At 35.2% G+C, this 23,074-nt stretch overlaps 2 long non-coding RNA genes across 2 annotated transcripts in view; one reads left to right on the top strand and one right to left on the bottom strand.

Annotated features, from left to right (window-relative positions):
* Nucleotides 1-23,074, top strand: part of LOC125753064 (uncharacterized) — a 34,221-nt gene that overhangs the window by 8,822 nt on the left and 2,325 nt on the right. The gene's annotated exons all lie outside the window — the stretch shown is intronic.
* LOC125753063 (uncharacterized) overlaps nucleotides 14,595-23,074 on the bottom strand; it is a 38,022-nt gene continuing 29,542 nt past the window's right edge. Inside the window, exon 5 of the long non-coding RNA XR_007403984.1 lies at nucleotides 14,595-14,820. This is a non-coding gene — a long non-coding RNA (uncharacterized LOC125753063). The remainder of the gene's footprint in view (nucleotides 14,821-23,074) is intronic.

The raw sequence follows: 23,074 nt of genomic DNA, 5'->3' as shown, positions 1-23,074 counted from the left end.
TCCACCTCCGCCACCACACACCTTTGACCAAACATATTTTATATAATTGCAAAAAGCACTCAATTTTATCCTTCCTGTGTAATCTCTCAATCCGAAAGTAGTCCAGGGACGCCTGGGTGACTCAGTGGGTTAAGCCTTTGTCTGCCTTCGGCTCAGGTCATGGTCCCAGGATCCTGGGAGCCAGCTCCTGGTCAGGCTCTCTGCTCAGCAGGGAGCCTGCTTCTTCCTCTGCCTCTGCTGTTTCCCCTGCTCATGCTCCCTTCCTCTCTCTTCTCTCACTCTGTTAAATAACTTAATAATTTAAAAAAAGGTAATCCAAATGCTCTCTCAGTACATCTTCTGTATGTTTTTAGTAATTTAGAATCTCTTATTTTCAAGAGGTTATGATTTGCTCTAAATTGCAAATGATTTCTGATTAGATATGATTATTTCTCTTCCCATTGATTCTGAGGAATTAGAAAGATTATCTATAATAGGGACAAATGGTGTTATTATATTATTCATGTATTAGCTTATTATTTCTATATCATTGTTTACTTTAATTGTTTACTTAAGAACTATGTTAATAATTCTTAATCAGATCTCAATCCCTGATTTAACTGAAGAATACAAGATGCCACTTCCAGGTTTGAGGCCAATAAAAATATCTAAAGACTGTTTCAAGCCTCTCCCAGGCACCAGCTGATGAGTGCTGGCTCCGCGCAGCTCTGTTGTGGTCATTGTCATCTGCTTGGCTCTTTTCTCCACTAGTGCAGTTAGTTGCTGCCTCTCAGTCAGCCGTACAGGATCTCTCAAGACCGTTGTGTTGTGTGGCTTCATCGTTTTCACTCACATCCCTTGCCTCAGAGGCAGAACTTGGGTAATTCGAACGGAGAGAGATATGTAGACTTTCATGAATTTAGACTGGCAAAAGAATGTGGTTTTAATGGAGCACATTTTCAAAAGAAAAGCAGAACACATGCTCTGCAGCTGAACTTCATAGCGATCCTGGTTTAATGAAACAGCAGTAGCCACCTCTTCTATAGTCCCTCAGTAGTAACAAAATGGTGGCACCGAAGGGAGAAAGATATAACCTTTCACACCTTTTTTTTTCATTTTTAATATAAATCTATTACTTTGGGGGAAAAAAAGAAATTGAGGAAATTATAATCCCCTAAAACCACTGTAAAAGAGGAAGAAAGTAAAGCAATAAAATTATAACTTCTATTTAATTTTCTGACACAGTGTGTCTCCATGTTAAATACATGATTTTTCATGAAAAAACATAGAGGTTAAAGCGTAGGCTCCTACTGTCTATTCTTAATGCTACTTCAGCAGCCCCATATATAAATAATGTCTTATTTCCTTGGGGACTGCTTGGGGATTGTCTACTTGTCTGGCTGCTAGAAGACTAGGTCACATGTTTTTGCTCCAAGACTTACTTTTGATAGTTCTTTTTGATGTAGGAATGTGTTAGGGGCAGATGGGGCTAGGCAGGGAAAGATAAAGGAAGGGCCCAGAGTCAGGCTCCTCCCCATCCCAAGGAAACAGAGATAAGGCAGAAAAAAAAAAAAAAAAAAAAAAAAGAAAAGAAAAGAAAAAATAAATCTGGCTCCCTAGCTCCAAAATGTTAGGGAGTATCTTCCTTTAATGGCTACCAAGTAATCACAGAAATTCACCAGAACCCAATGAAGTAAGTCATTGAGAATGTTATCAATAGTCCCTGCTCAAACCAAGACTGCACAAGAATCTCAAGGCCTTGGGCAACCTGGCTAGGTTCTCCGTAAAATACCATCACTAAAAGACCTCAGTGGCAACCCTGTTGGGACTCTCCTCACTTCTGAGAGCTTTCTCTGTATCTTTGCTTATAAATTTCTATTGCTTTACTCACTCTCTGTTGTCTGCAAGAGTCATTCTTTGACTCCGAGAGATGAGAACCTCGCTTTCCTGTATCATTTTCATGGAGGAATTTGGCTTTTTGCTCAGGTTTACTTCTAAAGGGGTTGTAGACAAATTAATGAAGTCCAATAACTCATTGTCTGAATAGCTTAGGAGTTTGAAGAGGCTAGCAAGTTAACTTCCTCTCCTAGAGTAGTTGGGTATGTCTGTCAGTTTAAGAAAACTAGCTAAATTGATGGGTATCACTGTTATTGCTTATATTCTTGCCAATCTGAGGGTAAGTGGAGAATGGATCAGGGCCACTATTTGGACTTTCTATTAGTATTAGAGCATAGCCTGTGTGGAGAAGTGTGCCTTCATATAGACGCCTATTGCTCATGACATGGGATTTTATATGACTCCATATGACTTACAAACTATAATATATCAGGTGTACTTTCCAAATCAATAATTCCTTAGGTGTACTTCTCAAAACTCCCTGTAATTTTTTAACTCAATCTTCAGGGTGGGAATATACAAGTAACCACATGTAGTACCTTGTTTTAATAAATATTTGGCGTTTTCCTTTTACAGGTTATTATTAATTTTTGTCTTATTCTCTTGCTAATCAGACATGATGGATAGACCTTTAATAATGCCCTGGATAATAAAACGATCAATTAAAATATATAGAGAGATTTTCCCATGCCATTGTCCACTTTATTAAAGTTTCACGTGTTTCTTTTTATGCTAAGTTTTGTTGCTTAGTTATAGATAAGACAAATCTTTGATTATATTAACTAAATTTGATTGTAAAAAGGAGCAAAGTGGGGAAAAAATCACAGAAACTCAGCAAATAAAATTGTGCTTTCCTCAAGGTGATATGCTATTACTCTTTCAATGATTACCAAAACACATAGAAATACAACACAAAAATGAGAAATATTTCCAGTAATAACAAAGCTTTAACATGAGTTGCATTTACCTGCTTCCTGCAGCATGGTATTATTAAGAAAAATTTTCCAAGAGTCAGAAAATAGTTACAGGGGAGAAAAAGTATCAAGATGTTTCTTCAATGTCATACAAGGGTATTTTCCTGGATTATTTTATTCTCTAGGAAAATTTACTCATGTTTGGCTATTTTGTTACATTTTGAGTAGAATCAAGATAAAATATAGTTGTTATGTTAGCCTGTAAATTTTTGTTGAGGGAAAAAAAACTCCCAAAGGTAATGGTTTTATTGCCCTTAGTTTAATCTCTCACAGAATCTTAATTCTAACACTCTTCTTTTTCTGCTTCCTATAACTTTTGTTCTAAAATGCCCTTGGAACCACTTTTACTATTTTAATGTTCCCTCATTCATGAGTCAAGCACAATTTTGACAGTTTTTATATGTGTATGAAATTAATGTTTTTGACTTTTGAAAATTATACTTTGACACTATTAAAGGAATCTGGGATTCAAAAAAATATGAGATTCTAGCCTAAAAAAATTAAATTATCAGATATCCAGTATAATCCCCACACAATTGGTAAAAAGTAAAGACTTTGACAAATGACATATATTTGTATAAAATGTCCCATATATTTTATAAAATGAGAAACTAGATAGATCATATCTAGTCAAAGTTAAACTGTATCTGGGATCGCTGGGTGGCTCAGTGGTTTAGCACCTGCCTTCGGCCCAGGGCATGATCCTGGAGTCCCAGGATCGAGTCCCACATCGGGCTCCCTGCATGGAGCCTGCTTCTCCCTCTGCCTGTGCCTTTGTCTCTCTCTGTGGGTCTCTCATGAGTAAATAAATAAAATCCTTAAAAAAAAAAAAGTTAAACTATATCTTAATATAGCCTTGAATTGTATCTTTGTAACAATTTTATTGGGAAACAAGTTTCTATTCTAGGATGAGCAGTATATGGCTGATTATTAGTCTACTATTGTTTCATTATTCTTTTTTTGTGACCGATTTATTAATTTATTTGAGGGGGGGGGAAGCAGGAACAGGGGGAGGGGCAGAGGGAGAAGGAGACTCCTCACTGAGCCCAATGCAGGGCTCCATCCTAGTTCTCTGAGATCATAATGTGAGCCAAAATCAAGAATTGGACAGTTAACCTACTGAGCTACCCAGGCGCTCCTATCGTTTCATTCTTCAAGGTGCACTATTATTCAGCATTATGCAAGGCAGCTAAAAAGTGAAAATAACCCAAATAAATAGGTAAACTGGGATATTATTTAGTAATAATACCGAATATAGTGCAGATACATTCTACAACATGGTCAAACCTCCAAAAATTCTATGCTAAGTGAAAGCAGTGACAGAAGACTACCCAGCATATGATCATATTTATAAGAACTGTCCAGAGAGACAAATGTATAAAGATAGAAAGTATTTTAGTCCTCGCCTGGGTTTCAGTGGGGGTAGGAATGGGGCGATGGCTAAATGGGTATGAGATTTCTTTGTATTGTAAATAATGTTTTACTATTAGATTGTGGTTATGGTGTGCAGCTCTGTAAATATATTAAGAGACATTGAATTGTTCAGCTAAGTGGGTGAATACTATAGTACATAAATTGTATCTCAATAAAATGTGTTTTTAAAAATATTTTATTTATTTATTCATGAGAGACAGAGAGAGAGAGAGAGAGAGAGAGAGTGAGACAGAAACACAGTCAGAGAGAGATGCAGGCTCCATGCAGGGAGCCTGACATGGGACTGGATCCCAGGTCTCCAGGAGCACAGCCTGGGCTGAAGGTGGTGCTAAACTGCTGAGCCACCTGGGCTGCCCATTAAATAAAATGTTAAAAAAATAAGATGCCCTATTATGGGCTGAGAGTTTTTAATATTCTTTCCTATCCCCCAATGTAAATCTACAGAGTTTGGGTTGTTTTCATTGGTTCTGATTAGGGCATTAAAATGAAGAAAGTATATTTGTGTGTTATGGTCATCTTTATAGTCCCATGGGCATAAAATAATACTAAAACTGGCAATAGTAAAGCTAATTCTAACAGATTTTAATGGTATGTGGATACATGTCATCAGATTTGATCTTCACTATTACCCAAATTATATGATAATGAAGTACACATTTATAACATTTGGTTTTACTTACTAATTCCAGACACATTCAGCACTTTTAAGACTACTTCTTGAAGTTTCAGGATTACCATGTTACCAGGATGCAAGTAATAAACAGCATCCAAAATAAAAATGAAGCATAGTTGTTAGTAATCCTACAGGAAAGAGTCTTGTGTTAGTTGACATTTGTTATGATGGAAACAAACATCCCTCTCCATTTTTTATTTCTTCCTTTTCTTTCTTTTAAAATTTCTTTTCCACTCCTCCCACCATGTCTATCTACATAATCAGCACACACTGAGGTAAACTTTTAATGGTTGATATTCACTTACATCAACTGAATAAGTAAATACATTAAGATTGGAAGAAGAGGAATGTAATAACTTGAGGAAGGAATTTTCTTTTTTTTTTTTTGGAAGGAATTTTCATTAGCCACATGGCTGAAGGAATTTTATCTACCCCTTTATACTCTAATCCTACAAGAGCAGCAATATACGATTGTTACAGTCACTTGTAACCACGAGAATGGAAAGGTGGGAGCATGTATGTATAAAGCTTCCCTTACTAGGGAAAAGATTCTGGTTGTAGTACTTTCAAGGAATTCATTATCAGACAAAGAAATAAAATAGGTTCTAAAACAGTTCCTAAAATTATATCTTATGTAAGTAGTCAATGTATATTTTAATAGAACTGATATTAATTTATACATAAGTTTTCTCTTTCATGTACTACTTTCTTTGAAGTTACAAATTATCAAGTTTCATGGCCCCAACGTTGACGTTTAATGCATTTTTTTTTCTTAATACATTTTAGAGAAAAAGTCTGACTTTGGCAAAATAAAGCAGAGCCTGAGTCAACAATAAACACATATCTTCTATTTTCAGAACTCAAATTGTTTTATAGGTAGCTTCTCAAAAGCACACTTTTGGAGTGAGAAATTGCTTCCCATCCTGTATTTAGAGGGTTGTGTGAGTTTTATGTTGAGATGCACATTTTGGCTGTTGAAGAGTATGTGATAATGAAAAACTTGCAACTTCTCTGCAGACAGCTGTGCCATTTCAGACAACCCACTCCCTTTCCTGTCTGGACTTTTTTATTTTTGTTTTTATTTTTAAGCTTTGTGAAATCTTAGGCAATATTTGTCTTTCGAACAAGATTTCTGTGTCTACTGGCATTTCTTCCTCTAATTTCATGATCAAAAATAACATATGTGGTTGTATTTCTTTAGGGGGTGAATTTCACACTTTGAAGTATTATTTATTTATTTGTGTGTTATTATTTATTTGAGAGAAAGCACGAGAGCACGGCGCAAGGAAAGGCAAAGGGAGAGGGACAAGCAAACTCCCCACGAGCAGGGAGGGCTTGATCCCAGGACGCAGGGATCATGACTGGAGCAGAAGGCAGGCACGTAACTGACTGAGTCACCCACGCACCCCAATTTGCGTATTTTTAACACGAGAAATTCTGAAGTCTTTTCACCTTTGTTAAAACAGATTATCTGTCCCTTTCTCATTCAAAAATTACAGATTAATGAAATGTTAACAAGTCTAGTAAGATTGTTTAAAATCCATTTCTTATACTAAAAGGATGTATATACTATGCAACGTTCAAGAATAAGTCTACTGTAGCATATTTACCTATATTGATCATGTATTTACAAGCTTTGCTCTTTCAGTTTGTCAGTAATATTTTCAATTTGTAAAAAAATCATAGATGACTAAAGCTCAAAATAAATGTTAGATATTGGATATCAGCCTTCTTTAATATTTTTACCCTGAAAGAGCTATTTAAATATTTTTAGCTCCTTCATAAAATTACAATGTCTATGTATGTGAATGTGATCAATAAATTATTGAGATTATAATCCAATAATAATTGTGAAGAGAATTTTGTTTTCTGTGGATCTCTTTATTTTGGCCAATTTATTGGTCCACTTTATTTGTGGGTTTCTCCCTCTCCACCATGGACATCAACTCCAATGAAAGTCAGAAATGTTGGTTAAAAAAAAAAAAAAGCCTTTAGGTTTTTTCTTTCATAGTTTTTGTTTTTTAAATAAATTTCCTATTTTAAATACATTTTTCTCATCCAAATAGGCCTAATTTTCATATTATAAATTTCTACTGTACAAGATACTTGTGGTACATGGCATGTGTTATATGGTATCTGCTAGAGTATTTTTTTATATTAAAAAATGGGGTGTTAGCCAATTTTTCAAGAGCTTCTTCTCCAGGCATTTATAGTTAATTATTTTTTAAATTAACTCCTTTCTTTATTTTTAAAAAAATTTATAAATGCATAAGGCAAACAACACATTTTGGATAAATGCCCATCTTCAGTCAAAATGATTATTGATTTTTTTGAAAGACTCAGAAGAATAAATTTAAATAAAAATTATGAAATAATTTTAATGAATTTTATTTGTAACATATTTTTGATCATATTGAACAGCACAACCACTAAAACTAAAACCAAAGCAATTTGAATCAGAATATATAGCTTTTGACAAATTTCACACAAGGCATTCAAAACAATATTTTCATACTAAGAGATACATTCAGGCTTAAATAGAGATTTAGCAGTACAAAATTATTATATACATGTATAGCCTTTCATAGCTGCATGTATAAATTTTAAGTGTTATTTTTGAAACTAAACATAAAAATGAAATATAACATTAATATAAAACCTATGCTTCCCTTTTCTCTACAAATACTCAATTGGGGTTAGATTTGAGCTAAAAACATATAGATTTCATTTTCAACTTAAATTAGATAATTTCTGTCCTTGCTCGTGATTCTTACTACACAAGAAAACCTTGTTCCCCTATACAAGATGTGGAAAACTGCAGCAAAATGCCTATTGCTCTCATAGTAATGGCAAAATAGAAATTCAAGATTTGTCTAGAATGGAGCAGTGAATCTCATCTTGAAGGAATGAATAGTCTGCAGCTCACAAAGTTCTTCCTCTTTGTGAAAGTCAACTTCTCTGGTTGAACAGAAGATTTAGATAAATGGTGCCTCACCCAGTAATTCATTTATATTGAAAAGTGGGATGTGATTCTCTACAGTTTTGATATGCAGTTCTTTCAGGTGGTTTTCAATAAGACTTTGAATGGTCTGTTAGTCTCTTTCCCCAGCAAGACCAAAAAAAACAGGAAATCCTTCAACATTTCCTTTGCAACATGATTTGCCCAACGATTAAGTTCTCCCTTATAGCCAAGACTATAGTCACTCAAAGGCAAAACATATTCTACAGGACACTGGATTCTTGTTTCACAGGTTCATGTGGTGAAAAATATCTGATAGTAAGTGAGTTTCTGAATACTCAGCAAAGCCTGACATTACTTTATGAAAAAATGATTTCTCCAATGCATCTTTCAGCTCAAACACCTTATTGAGAACTCCTCTTTGGTTAAGCCATCAAAATCTCTGTGTGTTGCACAAGATTTATATATTCTTGGTCTAGGTTTTCATACGCTTCTTTAAGCGCTCTTGAGTGAACTTGTCTCTGTTTTAAAAAACCATTTTGTAACATCCTCAAGAAATATTTCATTTCCAAGAATTCTTGATGCTAGCACCTCTCTGTGAAATATGTGATGTGAGGACTTTTTTGTTTTTGCAAGAGAAGTGAAACCCTTCATAAAACCAATCACTGATGCAGTACTATCTGTACAGATGCTGACACATATTTTTATTTCCAGATATGAAGGCCACATTTGAAGTAGATCTTGGTCATTATTTATTTCCATTGGCATTCACAGCAGAAAATATTTTACTGAATTTAACCATGATTTACAAGTCTTGCAAAGGCAAGACATTTCCTGAGGAAATCTGTTCACTCATCATCTTCAATATAGAAGTTTTTTACATAAATCTCTTCAGCACATGTTACATGCCATCAATATATCACTTTATCGCGCTGTTTGAGGATGGAACCATTTCAATTTCTTGTATTATATACTTTCTCTGCATTTTACTGACTATATCTTCACCTGCTGGCATTATTAGGTACTTAGTATCCATGTGACTTTTCCTTTTCTGAGATTCTGTAGCCTTTTTATTTTCCCTTTCTCCTTCCTCCCTGCCTTCCTACCTTTCTGCTCTTCTTTCCCTTAATTAACTGTTGATATGAGAGTCCAGTAGCTATTTAAAATAACCAGCACCTTTACGAGTCAAATGCTCTGATTTGGTTTTAAAGGTTTTTTTCAGTGTTTCTGGAGCCATTGTTTCATGTGTAAGTTGCTGGCTACCAAAGCATTGAACAATTAGAATAACTTGTATTAGCAACCCATGTAAAAACCACTGAGAATTAGTGTTTTCTTTATAATTAACCTTATCAGAGTAGTCCGTAGGCCTACAGTTCCCTTTATTTTCTACTTTTATTCTTTATTATGGGACTGTCTACTTGCTGCCTTACATACATTTAAAAGCAAGCCATTTTAGCCTGTGTTCATAAATGAGTTACCTGCCAGAGGAAACCATATAAATGCACCTTACTTCTACCTCTGCCACCAACATCAGAAAACAAAATACTCCCACAACTGGCATTGCTTCAGTCTGTTTTGAAATTTGATGGCATTTCTGTGCTTTTAAGGGAATACCATCACTCCCTGGTGTGTGGGCTGCTACTACTATTTATTCATTCCCTCCAAACTCGCATGTTGCTTTCCACTGAAGCAAGAAAGTCTCTTTACTATGATTTTGTGCTGTCTTTGTCACATTTATTGGATCAAAAGCCATGCTCCTTTGTGTTTTCAGAATCTCACAGATTTTTTTTTTTTGTATGCTTAAAAAAATACTGTAATGGATATGCTGGGGAGACTCACTAAACACTAACTTCTTTCTAGGGTGTCTTCACAATTTCAGAGACTAGAAAGCTAGAAGTGTCATTTCTCAGAAAGCTCTGCAGACACAGTTTCACATGTCATTTGGGTAGTCATTGGGAGAGTAAGTCCCAATGGGTAAGTCATTGGGAGATACTTATTTTGGAAGACAGATAAATAAATAAATAAATAAATAAATAAATAAATAAATAAATAAATAAATAAAATTGAGAGAGAGGCAGAACATGAGAACCCACGTCTCTTGGTTTGGATGATGGCAGAAGTAGCATGATCATGAAGGCTGAGGTTGCCTTGGCAGTTTCCAGACTGTGGCAGAGCAAGCCACTCTCCTGGCAATTCAATTTTGTGGTGTGATTTTTGGAGTCACTTCACTTTGGATCTTAGGGTCTGTTTCTTTAGCTCTTCCAGTAAGTCTTTAAACTAGACAAATCTGTACCTAATCTCTATATTTGTGTCACCAAAAATAGTGATTTATATGTATTTAAACTAGTTAGATAACTTTCATTTTATAGGAATGCACAATCCTGAACAAATGGTGTTTTTTTTTTAATTTTTATTTGATCCCGTTCCCTTGAACTCATAATTCCATAGAAAAGTAGAGAGATAAAAAACAAACAAACAAAAAAAAAAAAACAAAAAAAAAAAAAAAAAAGAAAAGTAGAGAGATTTCACAAGTTACAAAAATATCTTCTCTATCTTTTTTCCATGTGTCTCCCTTCCATATCTCCCTTCCTGTTTTGAATCATGCATATGGTCACCAAACTGTTATTTTAAACCAATCATCTTTTTAAACCAATCATTTTTAAGGGACTCTTTCCCCTCCTTTTTTCTTCCAGAAGGGTCTTAGTTCTCTCAAACAAGTTAGTTTCTGCCGGACTTACCAAATCACATCTTCAGCCAGGCAGGTCTGTGACATACTGTAGTAATGGCAATCAATTGGTGTAGGAAACTTCTAGTGTGAAGTTATATTCTATATTTTATAAGGGTAAAATGCCAGGATTGTTTAATGTCTGTAGTTTCTTCTATTGTTTTCTCAAGAAATATGAACATAAGTTAACCAGGAAAATTAACAGATGTCTATTATACAACCTGCTTCTTACTAGATGTTTTCTTCAAATATATTTGAAATATATTTGTAAATATTGTGTGTTTTTTTAAGTAGACAGGTAAACAAGCATCGATAATTTATAGTGAATCAGGGCACAATTATCCACTGTATTTGCAAAAGATAAATTCTTTTTTTTTTTAATATGCTTCAATGATTGTTAGTAACAACATGGAGGGTAGGCTAATTGGAAAATCAAATTATCAAATGCGATATAACAATGAACTTGATAAAGGCCTTGGCAGGATTCTAAATGAGAGACGAATTATAGGGAATTATATAGTAGAAACTCTCCCAAGTAAATTCTGGAGGGTAAAGCTGAAGCAGTTTTGTTTCCAATTAGAAAGAGAAGAATCAATTTAGGGAGAGGAGAGCTTTCTTGTTTCTACTTCTTAGTATCACGATAGTGCTATTAACTGAGGTAGAGATTACGTTAAAGAGACTAGTTTGTGGACTGTGTTGTCCAGATGACTTTTATCCCTTTCAAGAGAGAAGAACTCATTTACCTAGTGATTAAGAAAGTTGCTAATAGGGCACCTGGGTGGCTCAGTGGCTGAGTGTCTGCCTTTGACTCAGGTGGTGATTCCAGGGTCCTGGGATCGAGTCCCACATCAGGTTTCCCACAGGGAGCCTGCTTCGCCCTCTGCCTATGTCTCTGCCTCTCTCTCTCTGGGTCTTTCTTGAATAAATATATAAAATATTAAAATAAAAGGAAGTTGCAGATTGACAGATTATAATCAAAATTCACTCCAGAGAATGCCCTAGACTAAAGAGAAAAATTTGCCCAATGTGACATCCTCTTCTTGATGGCAGCCTGAGTCCAATGAGTGACTGATATCAAGGTGCACATGCCCAACCCCTTGCCCTTGATCTGGAAACAAGCCAGTGTCAGCTTGGGAAAAACTGAGGCTTTTCCTGACTGCCTTGCAGCCCAACTTCTGGTGTTCATACTTCTTTTACCCTCAAAATTGTCCACACATATAGGGCTCATAAACTTCTTGCTCTCAAAAAAAAAAAAAAAAAAAACTTCTTGCTCTCAATCTCTGTCCCAGTATTTTATTTTAGTTTTATATGTGTTGTGTTTAAGATAAATCTAGAACTCAACATAATGCCCTGAATGAGAGAAAGAATTTGAGTCATAGGGCATTGAAAGCCATAGATATGAAATAGATAATTCATGGAAATTTTATAATGAGAAAGGAGTGGCACACACACACAAAAAAATACTTGAGAATACAAATAATTTAAAATTTGGACAGAAGAAGAGAAACCAGGAAAGAAGATCCAGTAAAGGAGAGAAGCTACAGAGGTAAGAGAAGAACCATGGAAATAAGGAGCCATGGAAGGCAAGGCAATATTTTGCAAAGAAAGGATGGTCTCAAAGTCAGATACTCCAAAGATGTCAAACAAGAGAGCAGAAAAAAGGCCTGATAGAGTTTATTTTAGGATTTCAATGCTTATTACGATAGACATCATTTCAGCATAGTCAAACCTGAGCAAAATGGGTTGAGGATATGAATTTGGAAATAGTAAAACAACAATAAAATAATTTTCTTGAAGAATAAAAACCGAGTGTGATTGTTAATTAAGTGTGCCAATTTGACTGAGCCACGAGTGACCAAATGGCCCAACATTATTCTGGGTGTGTCTGTAAGCGTGTTTCTGGATGAGATTAAAATTTGAATCAGTAGACTAAGTAAAGCAGATTACTGCCCATGCTGTGGGTGGGTCTCACTCAATCATGTGAAGTTTTGAATAGAACAAAGCGCTGAGCAAGAGGAAACTCTTCTAGCCTGTTTGATTGAGCCAGGACACTACTACTTTCTGGTCTTCAGACTCCAGTTAAAACTTTGGCTCTTCTTGGACAGTGAGCCTGCTTGCTTGCGACTAGAACAACATCATCGGCTCTCGTGATTCTCAGGCCATCTGACTCACTTTGGCTCCCCAGGGTCTGTGGATTATTGACTACAGACCCTGGAATTTCTCAGCCAACATAATTGTGTGAGCCAATTCCTTTTAACAAATCTATATATTGTCTCTCTTTCTCTGAAGAACTCTAATACACTATATAGACTATAGTTTGTCTCAAAGAGCTAGCCTAAAAGTGAAGACTTTTACTGTGGATGAGTTTAAATTTTAAATAAATTTTAAATTTTAAATAAAAATGTTCCAGTGCCAAAAGGTGCTATTTCTTTGTTCCTGCATGGTTTTATTCCCATCTTCTTTAACCAAATATAAGATATAAATGCTTCTCTAGTCTTTATTACATGATATTTCCCGAGTACTGCAGTCATGCAGAAAATTAAATCATATGTTCTAGACACTGAAACTTTCACCTAGAATGGGGATCCTAGTATGTTCTCTCCTCCCATGTTTGCTCTGTGTTGGGTTCCTTTTGCATTTAACCCTCGGAGAAAAAACATCTTTAATATTATCTCTATTGATGATAATTTTATATTAGCATGCTTATCTGAATTTCTTTGTAATCACCTTTAGCCATTTACAAAGAAACCAATATGTTCTTAGTAATGTAAGAAATTTTCAATTTGAATTTAAATCACCTAAAAAATTGTAAACATTTCCAAGTTATTTTCTGTTTACTTACTCCTCTGCAGGTGTGTTGACCCACCGGCTTGTATTAGTTTCATAGGACAACAGTAACAAAATGCCACAAATGAGGTGGATTAAAGCAACATAAAGAGAGACAATAAGAGACAATAAGACAATAAGTCTCATAGTTTTGGGAGCTAGAAGTCTGCAAGCAGGGAGTGATCAGGACCCTGATCCCTCTGAAACCTGTCAGGCGAAAAGTCTTCCTTTGTCTCTTCCTAGTTTCTGGTGGCCTCAGGTGTTCTTTGGCTTGTGGCAGCATAACTCCAGTCCCTGTCTTCATCTTCACACGGGCTTCTTCTCCCTACATATATGCCTTTACATCATCTTCCTTCTTTTTATAAGGATACTGCTCATGTTAGGATTAAGGGCCCATCCTGCGGCAGTAGGTCTCCATTTTGACTTAGTTAATTACATTTATAATGACTCTACTTCCAAATAAAGTCACATTCTGAAGTACAGGGGCTTAGGAGTTCAACATTTGTGGGGAGATGCACAATTCAATCCAGAACTCTATTTCTTTGTGAGCACACAAAATTCCTTCACACCTCCTGGCCTTGAACTTTATGCCCTTTCTTGTGCCTGTCATGGCCCTCCACTCCTTCTGGTCTATGCTTAAATGTCATCTTATTAGAGAGAACTTCCCCGACCACCTACCAACACTTTGTGTTTCCTTTTGCTTCTTTATAACACTTACCACTAAATCCATGCAATATATTTATTGGCTTATTTATTATTGTCTGCTCATTTTCAAGGATTGGAATACCAAAAGTATTATCTTCATGAATTGTGGAGGAAAGTAGAATCAATAAGGAAGAGATCAGCGTGGAGGTAGGAGGCAGTGATGAATAAATAATCTCAAATCCCTCTAAATCACACCAAAAAATATTAATATTGAAGGGAACAAAATAAGCCACACTTTCCTAATATATTTAGGGATAGAGTTTATATTTTAAGCAAATTACAGATAAACATCTTGAAAAAAATGAGTTAATTTGATCAACATTCAGCAACTATTTATTGAGTGCCTATTATATATCAAACACTGTTCTGAGCACTGGTGCTATGGGAAGAAAATACTAAAATATTAAATTCTCTGCTGTCAGAGGGCTTCTATTCTTTTTTTTTAAAGATTTTATTTATTTATTCATGACAGACACAGAGAGAGAGAGAGAGAGAGAGAGAGAGAGAAAGGAAGAGACACAGGCAGAGGGAGAAGCAGGCTCCATGCAGGGAGCCCAACGTGGGACTGGATCTTGGGTCCCCAGGATCACCCCCGGGCTGAAGGCAGCACTAAACCACTGGGCCACCAGGGCTGCAGAGGGCTTCTATTCTAAAGGAAGAAGACAGAAGATAACCAAATTTTAAAACAATTCTCTTTATATCTTCAATATATATTATATCTATATAAATACAGATATTTATATCTCTCTATATAAATACAAATGTCATATATAATGTTGTGACAGTAACTATCCTGCACACTAACGAAATGATTAATGAATAGACATTTTGCTTTCCCTCATAAAAGGCTATAGTATAGGTAGGGAGAGAGGCAAGAACAAATAAGCTAGTAATCAAACAAACCTAAATGAATTACAAACTGTGAAAAGTTGTAAAAGGAAACAAACCTACCACCAAGATAGAAATAACAGAGGGTTGTATGGTGACAGATGGTAGCTACGCTTATGGTGAGCATAGCATAGCATGTGGAGAACTTGTATCACTCTGTCTACCTGAAACTAATGTAACACTGTCTGTCAACTATACTCAAATTTAAAAATAAAATAAAATAAATAGTAGAAGGAGATCAATTTTAGTTTGGGTGATAAAGAAATTTCTAGAAAAGTAATATTTAAGTTGAGACCTAAAATAAGATGTAGCCAATCTTGTAAGGATTGGGGAAGAAATCTAGTATGGTAGTGTGGACAGCACATTTAAAGCCCCTATGTAAGAAATACATTTGGTGTGTTTGAGGAATTGAAAAGCCAATGTTGCAGGAGCACAACTATCAAAGGACAGAGTTGAGATGACCACAACCACACAGAAGAAATGACACTGCAGTTTCTGACATAAGGTGGCACATTTACACACTTTCAATAAATTGTGTAGAAAAGACATGATATTTAGAGAAACTTTTAAAAAATGACTTAAAATAAGTACTTTGTCTAGTTTAAACAAAATGTTTGAATTATTTGAGCATATTAATCAAATGTTTAATTTTTTCCTCTAGGCACAATTTAAGAAATCTAAGAAATAAGACTTTTCATTAGCCACATCATCCCAATTTACATGCTTCATAGCAGGAAATCCTTTTTGTGTGTGTGTGTGCTTTGATCTTGCCATTTTATTTCATCTTACTAAATTTCTTATAAAGTCTTATCAAATACAAGCCTTGGGAAGTATGTATAAAATCCATTTCCATTTTTATCCTATTATTGGGGTCTTTTTCATTGAAAAAAAAAATCCCTAAGGTTGCTCTCATTTTGTATGCGGTTTGAAGATACAGCTTAATGCCTGCAGAGACACATCTATTTATTTTAACTTTGATCACAGCTGAAAATTTAATAGTATTTTTTAAAAATTCTCCCCTTTGGTGATAAGATTTTTTCTTTATTGTTACCAAAGAATAATCTAATTTTGACACTCTACGTATAAATGTATATTTTTTCCAATAAGAGTGGTTGGAAATCCCCTTATCACATAAAAATATAGCCTAGAGGAATATATTTCTGCTTTAGAGTACAAATTGCTAGCCACATCATAAAGAATTCTACAATAGATAAACAGTGACTTACTGAGGAAAAATCACTCTATGATTTTTTCCTAGCAATCTCATTTTCTGCATTTCAATATAAAAACATAGATATGTTGACCTATTTTGTCTAAGTATTCATACTTTTAAACTCAGACTTTAATACTCTTACAGAATCCTATTTTAAAGGAGACAGAAATTATGAATTCAAGCTCAGAATTGGTTGATTCAGATTAGCCTCATATCATAGTATCCTTTCTGAGAAAGAAAAATATTTTTATTAAAAAAAATCAACTCAGAAACTAACATGGATGTATTTAGCCCCTCTTTCACTGTGAACTGACTAAAATAATTTTGTTAGGGCAACATATTATTAGATTTCCAAACATATGCTTTGGCTGTCACAAAGCCAACAGGTTTTAGAAAACTGTAAGGGGGGATCCCTGAGTGGCTCAGTGGTTTAGCGCCTGCCTTTGGCCCAGGGTGTGATCCTGGAGTCCCGGGATTGAGTCCCACATCGGCTCCCTGCATGGAGCCTGCTTCTCCCTCTGCCTGTGTCTCTGCCTCTCTCTCTCTCTCTCTCTCTCTCTCTCTCTCATGAATAAATAAATAAAATCTTAAAAAAAAAAAAAACCTGCAAGGTATTAAGGTAGGTCAACTTAATGACATGTATCACAGTCTATGACTATGGAGAGGAAATAGTATCTCTTCTTGCAATTTACCTGGTAATCAAAATTATCTAGAGAACATTTAAAAACTTTATAAGCCTTCATCCTACCCCATTTAAGACAAAACGAAGGGTCTCTCCTATAAACCGGAGAGTGATATGGTTAAATAAGGAAAGTCAGTGGAGCATCAGGATGTAAGTGGATAGAGGAAGGAAGTATACCCCAGGTGAGCTACTGTACTAACTTGAGTGAGGATGACAGTACATGAATTAAGGCTGTAAATGTGGAGATCAAAAAAGAATCAAGAGAGAGTCCAGATAATTAAATGAATATAGAGTGTAAACAAAGAGAAGAATTTCATTGTGTAGAGGAAAAACTTGTCTTAAGAATCTGAAATATTAGATACGTGTTGCCCAGTACTGTAGTCACTAGTCACATGAATTTTGTCACTAGTACTTGAATTTTGGAGATGTAGTGAGAAAAAAAAAGAATGCTAAACATGTTATTAGTAGTTTTGTATTGATCACATGGTTAAGTGACAAAATGTTGGGCATATTGGGAAAAATGCTATAAGAATGAGTTTTATCTGTTCCTTTTACTTTTTGTAATGTGGCAACCAGATAATTTAAAATTACACTGGCTTGCATTATCTACCTATTTAACGACAACACCTTAGTCAATGATCTTGACTGCATAATTTTAAATGTCACTTAAATATTCTAAGACCCTGTCTTCACCTTAACAGGATGTGACTACTTTTTTTTTTTTTTTTTTTTTTTTCCTGAAAAGCTCCAGGCCTGTTAGGAAGACCAACTGAAATAAAATATTAAAAAACAGTGTACATGACAAGACATTTATAAATTAATTTGAAAGGCTAAAATAAATAAAATGTACAAGTAACCTAGGTCAGCCTGAAAATCATGTTTTTTAGCGATTTTAAAATTTATTTTAGAGAGGGAGAGAGAACACACGAATGTGCATTAGCCGTGGTGGGGGTGGCAGGGGCAGAGGGAGAGAAAATCAAGCAGACTCCCTGCTGAGCACGGAGCCCCTGTGCAGGACTCCATCCCATGACCCTGAGATCATGACCTGCACGAAAATCAAGAGTCGGATGCTTAACCAACTGCACCACCCAAGTGCCCCTGAAAATCATTTTTATACAAACATAACTTCCATGACTAGGCAGCTAACCAATGAGTACAAAGTAGCATAGACTAGGACTCCCAAAATCTGTTTTGTAGAAGGCAAATTTTTCATCCTAGCTAGTACCTGAAGAAATTCAATTGTAGCTCATGTCTAGTACCTAATAATTTTATGAAAACCCAATGCTCTCCATTACATATGGCAATTTATTTATTTAGAATAAAATCTATCCCCCTCAACAGTCATTAGGCCTATTATTTAGATTCAGGAAGTCACTGAATAAAGAAATGACTGTCCACCTGTAAATTGGAATCATTTGTTACTTTTTTTTAAAAGGTTTTATTTATTCATGAGAGACACACAGAGAGAGGCAGAGACACAGGCAGGGGAAGAAGCAGGCTCCCTCCCTGCAGGAAGCTGGATGCAAAACTCTATCCCACGACCCCAGGGACCAAGACCCCAGCCGAAGGCAGACACTCAACCGCTGAGCCACCCAGGTGCCCCTATTAATTTTTAATATATTATCTTTAGCTTTCTTCTTTTGCTTGGGATCTGTTTTAAATTAATAAGTTACACACAGATAAATGTATCTCTAACAAAACCATTCTTTGGAATACTGTGAAAAAGCATCCTTACAGCATGGACTGAGCCAGTGATGATTTTTAAAATCATCTTCAGTTGAAGGTAACTGTGCCTCTCACAATTGGCAAGGTTTTTGCTATTACAGACAATACTCATAACTTATTTGAGAATTACCAAAGTGACTTTTCACAAAAATAAGTGAACATTTTCTCTTGATTTTGTTTTCCAATTTAGGTACCTTGAGACTTCATTTCACTTTAAATTGCCCTAAAACATAAAACACTTCAAGTTCTGCATGGAATACCTGACATAAAGATAACATTAAATATGTATTTTAATGGAAGGTAGTTATAAATAAGCTGGAAAATGTAACTACACACGGCTTCTCTTTATATGTTTATACTGTTAATTGGTAAGACGAAGACTGACTATTTAATATTTTTTTCATAATATGTGAAATGTGATATATTTAATGTTTCCTTACAAATAGGATTCCATTATCTGCCTTCTGGTCTGTAGGGATTTTTAAACTAGAAGACATAATTCAATATTAACATGTAATAAAAAAAAAAAAAAACTAGGACTAACACTGTTCCTACTGAATTCATGACCCTTATGCAAAAAAGTTTACTTTAACAACTTAGTATAGGTTTTCTTAGAGTACATGATAAATTATTCTTAACTATTTCTTATCTGCAACTTAGAGGATACCTGCAGCCCTTCTCTTCCAACTATTTCCTTCTTTTCCCAATCTCCCCTTCCAGACTCACCAATAAGTAAGCGGAAGACCTTTTCAGTTCTGCAGTTTAAATAAGAAACCTATAGTCACCCCATTATCTAAATATTATTAGAGGGTTGGGCTGTATTACCCTTATAAAGAATCAGAATGATGATGTGTAAGAAGAGGTACCAAGAGGGGCACCTGGGTGGTGTAGTCCCTTGATTTTGGCTCAGGTCATGACCTTGAGGTGAGATTGAGCTCTGCATCTGGCTCTGCACTCAGTGCTCATGCAGAAGTCTGCTTGAGACTTTCTCTGCCTCTCTCCCCTGCTCATGCTCTCTCTCTCTTTCTCTCTCAAATAGATAAATAAATCTTAAAAAAAAAAAAAAAAAAAAAAGTAGTAGCAGAGGCCAGCCAGCAGAAAGAGGTCACAAGTCACGGTTAGAGGTTGACATTTGACTCTTTCTTTCTTTCTTTTCTTTTCTTTTCTTTTCTTTTCTTTTTTTTTTTTTTTAAGATTTTATTTATTTGACACAGAGATAGCGCATTAGCAGGGAGAGTGGCAGGCAGAGGGAGAGGGAGAAGGAGGCCCTCCACAGAGCAAGAGCCTGATTAGGGACTCAATCCCAGGACCCTGGAATCATGGCCTGAGCAGAAGGCAGACGCTTAATGGACTGAGTCACCCAGGCGCCCTGACATTTAGCTCTTTCTATATTTTCTCTTACTCATGTTTTAGAAATTTCCCCTTTGGGTGTATGTACTCTGTGTTCATACACAGAGTACAATGACAAAATACAATCCTCTCTGTCTCAAGGAAGATTTGCAATATAAAAGCATATTAGGGGTAAATTTATAGTATGCTAGACCCTGGGAAGGTGAGGGAGAATTGGAATATAATATTAACTAATGAAACACAATATTTAAAATAGTATAGGAAAAGTAAACATACTTTTACTCTAAGAGGCCATGGATCAGCTTTTCAGCTTTTCCTGAAAGGAAAAGGAAATCTGCTATGGCAAGTAAAATACAGTTCACAGCATTTTTTAACAAGATGTTCAGGGGATGCCTGGGTGACTCAGTGGTTGAGCATCTGCTTTTGACTCAGGGCATGGTCCCAGGGTCCTGGGATGGAGTCCTGCATTGGGCTCCCTATGGGGAGCCTGCTTCTCCCTCTGCCTGTGTGTCTCTCTCTCTCTCTGTCTGTCATGAATAAATAAATAAAATCTTTAATAAAAAAAGATGTTCATATAATTCTGTATGTGGTAGTCTTTGTGCTAGGCAATGAGGAATACAGTAATGAACAAAATAATTTTTTCATTTGAAAACTTTAAAGGTTTTCTGTGAGAAACATACATTTCAAAAGAAGTCATATTAAGAATATGCTTACAATTATGGTAAAAATATGGAAAGAAAAACAAAAGGATCTAAGAGGCCATATAGTAGGAAAGACAATAAAAACCTTTGACACTACTATATAACTATATACATTAGTGGGAAAGCAGATGGAATTAACAGGGTATGATTAATGACTGTTGTTTGTAAATTGCTCCAAATTCTAAGGCTATTTTTTTTTTATAAGGCTACCTTTTACTATAAAGGTAACATTTGTAGAAAACCTTTGTTTATAGGTCTTGCTGGCTTGTTTTTTATATTTTGAGTTGTGATTTAGAAAGAAATGAACTATCCTCTATTGTCTAAAATGAAAAAAAAGGACTGCAGTTAGTTGTTAAAATTCAATTTAGTTTAAATTACATGTGGGATTTATAACTGAGGGACTTCCATTAATGACAATGCAGTGAAGTGGTTATAAAAACCCTATCAGTGATAACTGTTTTATCTGTACCAAGAAAAAAAAATTAAAGATTAGAATTTTTCCAAGACAAATAGCAGAGAGGAATTTATACTTGAATAAAAACTATAACTGCAAGGAGTAAAATCCATAAATAATTATACAAAAATCTATGTACAAATACTAATAATAGCATTGTGCCCTAAACTGAAAATAACCAAATATCTATCAACAATCAAGTTCTAGTCATTTGATGCAATATTATGCAGCAATTAAAAAAAAACAAATTATTAACATGTATGAGGATAAATGTTAACACCATTATGCTGAGAGAAAAGAGCAAGAAACAAGAGCATACACTATATGATTCCATTTATATGAAATTCTAGACCATACAAACCTATCAACACTACAGATTGCAGATGAGTGGTTGAGTGTGGTTGTGTTGGAGGGATGGTTGACTACAATGGGGAATGAGAACTTCTGTGAAATATTGGAAATTGTGTGTTGATTTTGGTGGTGCTTATGTGTGAATACATTTGTCAAAAGTCATTGAACTATAAATGTAAAACATGTTCTGTAATTTGTTAATATGTTTTCCTTAACAATGCTGATTTTAAATAACAAGAAAAAAAGAAATATATACCGAATAGACTTCCACTTTGTCAAAAAGACTATATTTAGTGTCCTGCCTGAAACAACTAAAAAATGGGCCAAATATATAAAACAATAAATCAAGTTATGAGCATCAGAAAATAAAAGCCAATGATCTCTGAGAAATGAGAAACAAACAAGGAGAGTCCTAAAATTGCCCCACTTACTGTCCCAAACATGTTTTCAGGGCACATTACAGTGAGGGAGAACCTCTCCCTGAGTGAGGGAGATGGAAGGTGTGTCTGAGGAGGCCACAATGGCTTGAGTTCATAAGAACAGAGCATCCCAGAGAAGAGAACTAAGCAAAGAAAACTGGAGGTTTACAGAGGGTCCACTTTATTATTCAGTTGAGTGCGAGTAGCATATACATGTGAGGAAACTCGCATAGCTGATGGTTCCCAAAATCAGGGTGAAGAGTGTAATTCACAAGGCATCAGCATGATGTATTAAAAAGGGTCTTGCTTTAGTGGCAGGACAAAATTTACCTGAGACAAAATTCTGCTTTGACACTAATAAAGCTTAAAAGCAAGAACTAAAAAAAACTAAAAAAACAAAAAAACAAAAACAAAAACAAAACAAAACAAACAAACAAACAAACAAAAGCAAGAACCAAGAGGATTCAACTGTTTCCAAATAACTGAATTGCACACAGATACAATGCTCAATAATACTATGGCAATGTTAAGTGAAAAAGTAAAATTCACATATCCAACAAAAATTATCAGACACACAATGAAGCAGGAAAATACAACACTGAATAAAAATAAATCAATTGACAAAGAACACAACTGATAAAATTAGTAGACAAGCACATTAAATAATTATATTTTAGCAGTTTAAGAAGCTAGAGGAAAGACTGATGTTCTTAAGCAGAAACTTTTAGAGGAGAGACTATAGTATCTGAGATTAAAAAATACTGTTTGTGGGTTAAGCATTATGGATATTTAACAGTTACCTCCAGATAATTATGATCCAGAGTTTCTAATTTTACCAATCTTCCTTTACCTATCCTTCCCATTAAGTTAATGGCAATGCCATCCTTTTTAGTTGCTCAGGCATACAACTTGAAAGTCATCCTTGACTCCTCTCTTTTGTTCTCATTACAGCTCTGCTCCATCCATCAATCTCTTGTATTTTCACAATATCCAGTACATCCAGAATCTCACCATCTCTCTCCCAGTTTGGTACAGTGCCCTCCTAACTGGTTTCCTTGCTTCTACTCAAATATCCTTATAGACTATTAACACATAGCAGCCACAGTGACCCTGTATGATC

This window comes from Canis lupus, chromosome 19 (genome assembly GCF_003254725.2).
Source record: "Canis lupus dingo isolate Sandy chromosome 19, ASM325472v2, whole genome shotgun sequence".
Taxonomy (NCBI): domain Eukaryota; kingdom Metazoa; phylum Chordata; class Mammalia; order Carnivora; family Canidae; genus Canis; species Canis lupus.
Note: the sequence above shows the minus strand (reverse complement) of the source record. Positions and strands in the feature narration are given on the sequence as shown.